This window comes from Arvicanthis niloticus, chromosome 15 (assembly GCF_011762505.2).
Source record: "Arvicanthis niloticus isolate mArvNil1 chromosome 15, mArvNil1.pat.X, whole genome shotgun sequence".
Taxonomy (NCBI): Eukaryota; Metazoa; Chordata; class Mammalia; order Rodentia; family Muridae; genus Arvicanthis; species Arvicanthis niloticus.
Window position 1 is genome coordinate 40493805 of NC_047672.1, and position 10982 is coordinate 40504786.

The following is a 10982-nucleotide window of genomic DNA, read 5'->3' on the forward strand; positions in this document are numbered from 1 at the left end:
CCTGAGAAAATAATCATTTTTCCTTTGTATCATGAGGAAGAAAGTGAGGGTGAAGGACTCAGCACACACAGCCCTGCTGCATCAGCCAGGTCTGGCTCTTCCCCACAGCCTGCCTGCTCTGACTTACTTTACAGTCTATGGTAGAATCCAGTCCATATTTTTCATTTGTTATCAAGAACAGTCTACTGGGTCATGAAGCAGTAATAGAAGAGAAATTGTATATAAAGATTTTATAAAACCATTTGCTTTATCTCAAATATATTCTTAAACTTTCACTCACATAGAGAATGAGGGCATAGGAATAGGACCTAATTCAGTAGAATCAAAATATCACAGTAACATCTTTTGGGGAGATATTTTCATTACAAAGCAGTGTATAATCAGGGCACAAGTAAGTTTTTCTGTCTGATATTCTTATCATCCAGGAATTCTTTACCACAGTGCCTTAGACTCAGAGCATACAGACATGGGAACATCAGTTTTTCTACTTTCACAACTTATTATGAATATGTAAAACACTAAAATATGTCAATACTTGCCTTTGAAAAAAAATCAGACCATAGATAGGAATCAGATCTTACCCAGGGGGAAAATAGAATTCCAGTAGCGAAGGAATCAAAGAAACATAAGATAAAGGAGGAACACTGTGTTCCTTTTCAAGAGTAGCTGACCGACCAACTCTGTAATCAATGCTAAGTAAGGCAATGTTCATGATATAGGTAAGGAACTGGAAAAGGAGGCCAAATGGTGAGCATGCATGGTACACCTGTATGTCTGTTGATCTGATTTGGTCAAGACAGATTGGTCATCAAACAAATGTTCATAGATGAATGTAGCTGTAAGTGAAGGTGTTTAAAGCCATAAATTCTATTGAAGAAAGTTCACATTGGGAGTAGTTATCGTGAAAGATAACTGATGGGCTGAACTCAAGAAATATACTGCATAAGCGCAAATGAATATGAGGATACATCAATTTGCAAATATCTGCACATAAAACTTTGTATTCAACCCTTTTTAATGATCATAACCTATAAAAAATTTAAATGATATTAATAAGTAATATCATTTAAATAAGAAAAAGTAGTAAGTGAATGTCAAGACATCTATGCAAAGCCAATATTCATAAGCATGGATTTTAACTACTACTATCAACTGAAAAGAATTCACATGAAGTATTATAATAAAAAATTGTACATTAATATGTACAATATTGCCCTACTTCTGTAAATCAGTAAACAAATGAAATCTGTGTGTGAGAAAGAGACAGAGAAAAAGAGGAGAGAGAGAAAGAGAGAGAGAGACAGACAAACAGAGACAGAGACAGAGAGACAGAGAAAATATGTTCCTAAACTGGTTTATATACCCTTATGGGAGTATAGGTTGTCTCTGTTGTGTGAGGAAAGGAGTATGTAAAACACAAGCTATTAATTTATGTTTTTCCTTGTGTACATTTTGCATGTCCTCCTTGCTACAACTAGCATCTGATATTGACAGAAATCCAACAGAATTTCAATTTAAAATGTGAGCTAGCTTATCGTTTCATCACTGGCTCCCTGCAGCCAATTCATGGTTCATCAAGCAAACTTCTTGGGTAACTACCTGCCTTTGATAACTTTAGAACTCCCTTATCTAAAACCATAACATGAACTAGATTCTCTCTCAAGTTGTCTGTGACTCTGCACATGTTTTTACACTTACAAGATTATGTATTAAATAGACTATTCAAGAAATTTTAGCCTTGAGAAATTCTTTTTTTTTAGTAAACTACACTCTTTATTCATATGTAAAAACAATGGAAACATGAGAGATTCATCTGAGAGAATGTCACATCCCAGTAATATTTTCTAGAACTTTTTCATCTTTTGAGGAAGATAAGCTGATGGTAGAAATGTGTCCTTTTAGCACTGCAAACTGAAATGTACAATTCCCCAAGTTGCATTTCCATCAGTATTTTTATACTATTTTTTTTTAAATGTTAATCAAAGGCTTTATAAGTTTGGTAATGCTCAATAACAAGATGCCCATACAATCAGAAGTGTAACCCAATACCCAACCTAGATATATCAACTATCTTTGACTGGTGGAGACACCCAAACATTTACCTCCTGCTCCTTCTTTTTCTCTTTCTCATCACTGAGATCCTACTTTCCTTCTCCTCCTCTTCTCCTTACTCCTCCTCTTCCTCTCCTTACTCCTCCCACCTTAGCTCTTCCTACATATCACTCTTCCTGTTAAAATATAACTTTTCTCTCAAAATACAGTTAGAGCATAACTATACCAATTTGTGTCAGTAAGGTACAAGATAGACCTAATACCCAGTCCATCATTGTGTTGACTAACCAGAACCTCTGTCATCTCTCCTAAATAAAAGACTTAGTTCTGAACCTGGCTTTTTTCATGGCTTTAGAATGAATGTCAGCTGAAAACCATCCTCTCAAATATTTCTCTCAAAGTAAATAGCCAGGATTGGCTAGGAGACTATAAGTCTTCAACCTTGTCAGAAATCCAGAATGACTGAGTTGATTGAAATTATGGGAAGCACAAAGCATAGCTTCTAAAACTTAGCCAATTTATAGATACCGCTGAACACCTGGACAGTCCCTATACTACAAAACGTCGGAGCATCTGATCTTCAGCCTTCTGGCCCAGCATCATCTGACAGACATAGTGATGCAGAATTATTAAGGGCTAATTACTCTGTCTAGGCAGATATAATCAGTCGACTATTCCACAAGTTTGTCATTTTCTGGACAGTAGTAATTTGTCTGTAGATGAAGAGAGGCAATTCTTGCCTAGTGGCTGTTTCACCACGACTGGAGTAACTCCAAAGATGCTCAAGCTCTTCTTAGAATTCAAGACAGGAACCTCTCAGGAGCAGACAAGTCTCTAATCAAAATGAACATTAATACAGAAATGTTTGTAATGTCAATTCTGTGGACTTCTGACATTTTGAAAACCAACTATCCATGTAAGACAATCTGGACTATTGTTTGTTAACTCCTCTCAGCTATTTCTAAATAAAATATAGAAAACACCCTAACAATAAACTCAGAACCATGAATTTGCTATATAGACCCTTAACTTGCAGGCTAACCATCTCAAATTAGTTAGAAAAGTTAAAGAAGGACTGGGTATAAGCCTTGTATTCCTAAATGTGTTATATAGGCACAATGCCTATGACAGCAACAATATTCATCTCACTTTTATATCAATAGGAAGCTCATACCAATGAAAACCTTAAATTTGAAATCAAAGTAAATTTTGACCATTTAAGAAATTATAACTTCATCTTAATAACAATTATACATATTTCTACCAATAGGTTATGGCTATGCCATAAATCCTAGCTAATCCTCCCTGTTCCAACAAAACCACTACTTTTCCCTAGAAAGACAGCCCAATATTAACCACCTCAGTCCCCAAGCCCAGGGAATAGGGGCACTGACTCTTCATTGACTTCTTCAAGCTGATTATGGGCACTAAGATATTAGAAGAGGGGCAAGGGGAAGAGTGAATTAATAAGCCTCTGATGCTGTGTCTTCATTGCATCCAGCTGAAATTCCAGGACATCAGAAGTTTGAGCAGGTCTGCTCAGCTCGCTTGATGAGTAGATACACCAAGGCCTTGTCTTCTGCAATTTACAATTCTCAAAACAAAGTTTAGTATCAACATAATTTTTTGTTTGAATTCTGGAGTCTAGTCTTCTGGCAGCCTGCCTCTGTCATGTCTAATCCATTTAATTCTGGAAGTTTCTATGAGGGTGTGCTCCCATCATCCTCCCATTCCCACATCCCTGCTCTCAAATTCCCCAACACTAGGGAATCTAAACTTTCAGGCACCAAGGCCCTCCACTTCCACTGATGTCTGGCAAGGCCGCCCTCAACTACCTATACAGGTGGAGCCATGAGTTCCTCCCTTTATGTTCTCGGGCTGGAGGTTTTAGAATGACTACTCCAGATTGTTTCTTAGGATCATTTGTTTGAAAAGTTGTTTTCCAGCCTTTTACTCTAAGGTAGAATCTGTCTTTGTCACTGAGGTGGGTTTCCTGTATGCAGCAAAATGCTGGGTCCCATTTATGTATCCAGTCAATTAGCTTATGTCTTTTAATTGGGGAACTGAGTCCATTGATGTTAAGAGATATTAAGGAACAGTGATTGTTGTCTCCTGTTATTTTTGTTATTAGAGGTGAAGTTATCTTTGTGTGGCTATCTTCTTTTGGATTTGTTGGAAGAGGGTTACTTTCTTGCTCTTTCTAGGGTATAATTTCCCTCCTTGTATTGGAGCTTTCCTGCTATTATCCTTTGTAATGCTGGGTTTGTGGAAAGATATTGTTTAAATTAGGTTTTGTCATGGAATATCTTGGTTTATCCATCTATGGTAATTGAGTTTTGCTGGGTATAGTAGCCTGGGCTGGCATTTGTGTTCTCTTAGGGTCTGCATGACATCTGTCCAGCATCTTCTATGTTTTATAGTATCTGGTGTGAAGTCTGGTGTAATTCTAATAGGTCTGCCTTTATATGTTACTTGGCCTTTTTCCCTTACTGCATTTAATATTCTTTCTTTGTTTTGCACACTTGATGTTTTGATTATTATGTGACTGGAGGTATTTCTTTTCTGGTCTTGTCTTTTTGGCGTTTTATAGGCTTCTTGTATGTTTATGGGCATCTCATTCTTTAGATGAGGGAAGTTTTCTTCTATATTTTTGTTGAAGATATTTATTGGCCTTTTAAGTTGGGAATCTTCAGTCTCATCTATACCTATTATCCTTAGGTTTGGTCTTCTCATTGTGTCCTGGATTTCCTGGATGTTTTGTGTTAAGAACTTTTTGCATTTTGCATTTTCTTTGACAGTTGTGTCAATATTTTCTATGCTATCTTCTGCACCTGAGATTCTCTCTTCTATCTCTTGTATTCTGATGATGATGCTTGCATCTGTGACTCCTGATTCCTTTCCTACCTTTTCTATCTTGAGGGTAGTTTCCCTCTGTGATTTCTTTATTGTTTCTACTTCCATTTTTATGTTCTGAATGTTTTTGTTCAATTTCTTCACCTGTTAGGTTGTGTTCTCTTGTAGTTCTTTAAGGGATTTCTGTGTTTCCTCTTTAAGGGCTTCCACCTGTTTATCTGTGTTCTCCTCGAATTCTTTGAAAATGTTATTTATGTCCTTCTTAAAGTCCTCTATCATCCTCATTAGAAGTGATTTTAAGTATGAATCTTGCTTTCCTATTTATATGGGGGAATTCAGAACTTTCTTGTGTGGGAAAACTAGGTTCTAATGATGTCAAGTACCCTGGGCTGCTGATGCTTATGTTCTTGCATTTGCCTTTTACCATCTGGATCACCTTAGTGCTACCTGCCCTGTCTTTGACTGGAGCCTGTCTTTCCTATATTATCTTGGTGGTATCAGAACTGTGTGGGGTGGGTATTACTACTGGGTTTGAGCTGGGGCCCAAGATCTGCTCAGTGCTCAGGCATAGACAGGAAGGAACCAGTACTCCAGGCCAGGAGTGATTTCCTGGGTCCTAGTGGGTCCCACTTACTCTCTTTTTTGGGGCTGGTATTGCAGTCTCCTTACTTATGATACTGCCCAGGTTAGAGTACCTGAGAGGCCTGCTTCCTCTGGGTTCTGTGAGATTGGGGACAGAGCTGCTGCCCAGGATCTGCTCAGTGCTCAGGCTCAGACCAGAAGGAACCAGTGCTCTGGGCCAGGAGTGACTTCCTGGATCCTAGTGGTTACCAGTTACTCCCTATTTGGGGCTGGTATTGCTATCTCCTTACTTAAGATACTGCCCTGATTGGAGCTCCTGGGAGGCCCGCTTCCTCTGGGTTCTGTGAGATTGGGGACAGAGCTGCCGCCCAGGATCTGCTCAGTGCTCAGACCCAGACTGGAAGTGCCTTGAGAATTTCTATGAATATAGGTATGTACAGATTATGAACCCTAGTATGTTCCAACTGAAATCATTATAGATGTGGAAAATGAAGCATTGCCACTTTAAGACAGTATTGTTTGCTGATCTAGGTTCCATTTGTTTGCTTTGAGCTTCTCCTGTGTTCTTTCCTTTTATACCCAAGATCTCATCATCCTCCATGAATAACAGCTAGCTTGAGAAGCTTAATAGGTAAAATAATGAATAGCTTCTTTTTCTTTCACCTCTCAGAAAGGAGTAAGATCAGGATGCATGGAAGATACTTTTGGGTACTGGTTTTAATTAACTTTAACATGGATTGAAACTGAAATAAATATTCTATAACAAAGTGTATAGCATATTAGTCTCTTCCCTGTTACATCCGAAGACAGAGTTGTGTAGTAGTAACAACAGAAATCTTATGTGCATTTCAACTATTCTTCTCAAGCTCAGTTTTGGAAGGCAGGGATTATATATGTGGGTTTCATACACATTTCTTGCATAGAATCTTTCCATTTTGTTCTGATTCAGTTTGGTTTTTGCTTTCGGTAGTAGGGATTGAACCCAGAGCTCTGCACATGCCAAGCAAATTTTCTACCACTAAGCTGCACCCCTATATATTCCAACAATTCAGTTAAATGTTTCAAAATAAGTCATTGTGTTTCCTGAAGGTAACCAGATTATAAGAAAGAAATAATTGTTACTTGAAATCCCAAATGACAAGGAGACAATGATAAAAGAAATCCTCCTCTTACCCCCTGTGAACTTCAGGAAATCCTTCTGAGATGCTGTAAATACATCCTCTGTACTGTTTATAGTTGTAGGCATTCTGTTTATCATGAAGGAAAGGTTTGCATTGTTGCTTTGGTCAGTAGTGATTGAGCCGTACAGTTTTTTTTTTTAAATAATGAATGAATGAATGTAGAACAGTCTGCTTGCATATCTTATATATTTACACAGGACTTGATAACAAGAGAATGATTTTATGACCATCTGATTGTACGGTGACAGCCCGCATAGAGACTACACTGAGAACTGGTTAACAGTTTGCTGTCAGACTGCTTGACGCTCGTCTCTACTCCTTTACTAGTTGGTAAGGATGCTGATTAGTTAGCTTCTCTCAACTTCATCTTCCACAAATGCAGTTATAGTGCATAGGTTTGTGAAGAGGACTCAAGAAAAGGGGTTTTGTGAAGTGCTTAGCACAGTGCTTGGAACATGGCCAGGAGACTAGATCTCCTCATCATTGACTGTTTTAGACATGTTCAAGGACATTGTTTATATTCACTGGGCTGACAAAAAAATCGCTTTTTTTTTTTTTTTTGCGTTTTCATGTTTCCATTTACTAGGACCTATAAATAAGTTTAAGAAAACTTATGTGAGCCCACGTCAGCTTAATCTTCACTAGAATCAGATCAAAGAGAACTGTGGATTCTAAACAACAGAGCATCCTGCTTGGAAATGCTGTGGGTTTCAGGAAGTTGACTGAAGTCTTAATGTCAAAGGAAATAGTCCAGAGGAAACCGTCTCTGCAGCTTTTGAAAACAACCATATCAATTGCAGATTATTTCAACCATTCTTTAAATGCTTGAGATGGCCACTTCGAGGAATGAAGAGAAGTTGAGTGCTTTTCTTTCTTTTGTTTCCTTTTCTATATTCTTTTCTTCTTGGTGTCTGGCTATAGTCACAGCTGGCAATGATTCTAGGAAGAAGGCAGGAAAATACAGTGGTAATGGGAAAATATGGAGACAGGCAAGGGTTGGTGCTTCATTAATTGTATATCACTGTGAACTTAAAATAGCAGATTCACTTTTTTTTTTCAATGTACAAATTCAGTGAGAGGGGAAATAGGCAAAGATTCAGCCCTGATCCAGCAGTTGCCACGTATTTTCACTATCTCCTGGAATCTCTGCATTTAAGCACAAGATGCTCAGTTGTGTTGGACAGGTCATCCTCTGGTAACAAAGATCCACGGCTGACCAAGCAGGCAATTCTCAGAGGCAGTGTTTGCCCAGAGCACTACAGCTTTATACTTTCTCATGCTAGTGCATACTTCCCAGATTGCTCCAGAAATGAAAAGAGTATCTATAAACTTTCCCAAGTTGATGGATACATCTTCCAAAACTCACGTGTTAGTTCTATTCATTCCTCATTGGCCCCCAAAAGCCCAGAAACTCAAGAAGGAAGAGAAAGCACAACTCACAGGGAGGAGCAGTCTTGTGGTACATCCCAAAATGCAGTGTCCCTGCCTCCCTCCCTCCCCATCTCTCTCTCTCTCTCTCTCTCTCTCTCTCTCTCTCTCTCTCTCTCTCTCTCTCTCCCTCTCTCTCCCTCTCTCTCTCCCTCTCTCTCTCTCTCTCTCTCTCTCTCTCTCTCTTTCTCTTTCTCTCTTTCCTTTTTTTTTTTTGAAGATGAGAATGTGAGATTCTGTGGATATCTGAGACAATTTCCTGTTGGTAGTTTATGAGCTTTTGTGATAAACATTCCCCCAGTTCTTTTTTCTTTTGTATCTTGTTGCTTCACATTGACACTCATACAATCAATACACAAAACAACTATCCTATCTTGCTGGTTGTAATTCATAGCATGGTTGGATCCATGTCCCAGTTTTGAATGAGCCACTGATACTGCACTTCCTTTATTAATATTGAGATAAACATCTTCAATTTCAGAGTCTTGTTTTGTTTGGTTTTGTTTGGCTATCCCAAAGTTCTTTAGCACTCATGAGGCCTGAAGAACCTCTGTGCACTTCCAGCCCAGCAAAACCATGGCATGGAGTTCAAAGAGAGGCACCAATTAAGCGGAGAGCATTTTTCAGATTCAAGGGAGCCTCTGCATTTAGAGCATGCTCTGTGGATCAGCGGAGATAGTAGTTCAAAGGGACTAGCCGGTTTAGTAGAGCACCTTGGTTACCCATTAAATTTGCCTTTGTAAATAAAGTGCAGCTCGCTTCCCTTTGATCTTCGGAAGACAGTTCAGCATGCTGTACATAGCAGAGAGATGAAAGGAGACGAGGCTGCTCAGAGTGAAATATGCTGCCAAGTGATCTACAGCTCTGAAACTGCTGGGAGAGGCGCAAGTAATTTGTAAGTAATGTCCTTGTTCTGTTGTATTTTCATAGGGCGGTTGACATTCATTTCAGGGTTTTTAAAATTTATATAAATAAACAATGGACACTGCAGAAAAGGTTATAAAACACGGGGCATAAATATGATCGATGGTTCATAATCGCCTGCATGTACCTATTTCCTTTCTTTAAAATTATACCTAACTTTCATACTATTTCATCGAATGTCCGTTGTCAATCTTTTCGCTGGCCAGGGCACTAATTTTTTAAAATTTAATAAAAATGCCTCAATAATGTACATTTGAGTTTTTTACTCCCTAGCTGGATTGTGTTTTTGTTGGTAGAGGATGGTGTTCTTAAAATAGAAAATAAAGCAGTTACTGTATTTTCTGTCTCACTGATCAGCTACGTGCTTACCGTCACTTAAGCACATCTGGCCTCTAAATGTCAAGTCTTATCTTAATTTTTAATAACTGCAAGGTGAGATACCTGCTCATAGCTAGCTTTTATTGTTGTTTTTTTTTTTTTTTTTTTTTTTTTGCTATTTAAAGACACAATACAAATCTAAAGGAATAAATTCCTTTTGGGTTGAATTTTAACACAAATAAGAGATGTGATAAAGAAGCAGGGCTGGATGGGACACAGTTTGCTTCTAGAAAACAATAGATATGATACTTTTAAAAAATCAACATTTTATTTTAATCTTTTCTAATGTTTGTTAAAAATTTCCTTTTTTTAAAAAAAATTAAGTTATCTCCAAAGTCTGGGTTTCCAACACTTATCGGAGTGCACCTTCTTTAATAAATGTTTTAAAGTACCTACTGTCAACTGCTTTTTATTATTATAAACAGTATCTTCTGCACTTTGCTTCATACTTAATTTGAATGTTTATATTTGACAGAGTGCCTTTAAATATATTTCTGTATCTTTAAAAATTAGAAGAAAACTGCATATAGATAAATAATACATAATTATGTAAGTTATTTTACACAGACATGCTCTGTTTGAGTCTTGGACAGCTACATGTTATGTGGTAATTTGTTATAGTAATAAACTTTGCACCAAGAATGCATTTGCATCTGTCCGTCACATATCAGGTAGGTGTGTGTGTGTGTGTGTGTGTCTGAGGACTGAACCTAGATCTCACATACACTAGATTCAGTCTTCTTTCACTGAGCTACAGCCTCAGCCCCAGCCTCTTTCATATACTACAGAAAATAAGTGTAAAAGAATCCAGTTTAATAAGAAGAAATCTGGAAAAGTTACATACACAATTTAGTTTAATAACCTTTCATATGTAGAATTTATATCTCATTTTTAGTGAAAATAGCTTTATTGATTTTTCTCATTATACTGCTAATAGAAGAACATTAATGCAGAAAAAGAACCACAGGCACAATCCAGTCCAAAGTAATTTTAACCGTTGTGAATCTCACTGTCTTAAAACATCTGCAGTTCACATTTTGATGGCTTTATATCAATTGGAGATATATTCTATTCTTATACAAAATCATCATTTCAAGATAATACTAGACTTGTAATGACTTTTCAAGAAGATTATAGTACTACTGACCTATATTTAATGTTGCCAGAAACAAATCCTGGATGATCAATTAAACTTGAATTTTGAGTAAGTGTTGGATACTTTATTTTCAGCCAGTACCCCTAGGACATACTAAAATAAATAAATAAATCATGATTTATCTGAAATTCTGATTTAAGTCGGTATGCAGCATTTTTATTTTCTATGTCTAGCATGTCCTATGCTACCAATAATATTTGGTTACATTAAGTAAGAACAAAAGATAGAACATAGAGTTGTAAGTTCACATAGGCTTGACAATGTTGGACAACTTCTGTGAAAAGCCAAAGGCCACTAAACGTCATATGTTTATCAATTCTAAAACACATTTTTTTTTTTTTACATTTGACATGACTACGTTATAAGCAATGTCATTTTCTGATGCTGTCTGGACGGGAGAACAGATTCACATTTTATTGCCAACAGAA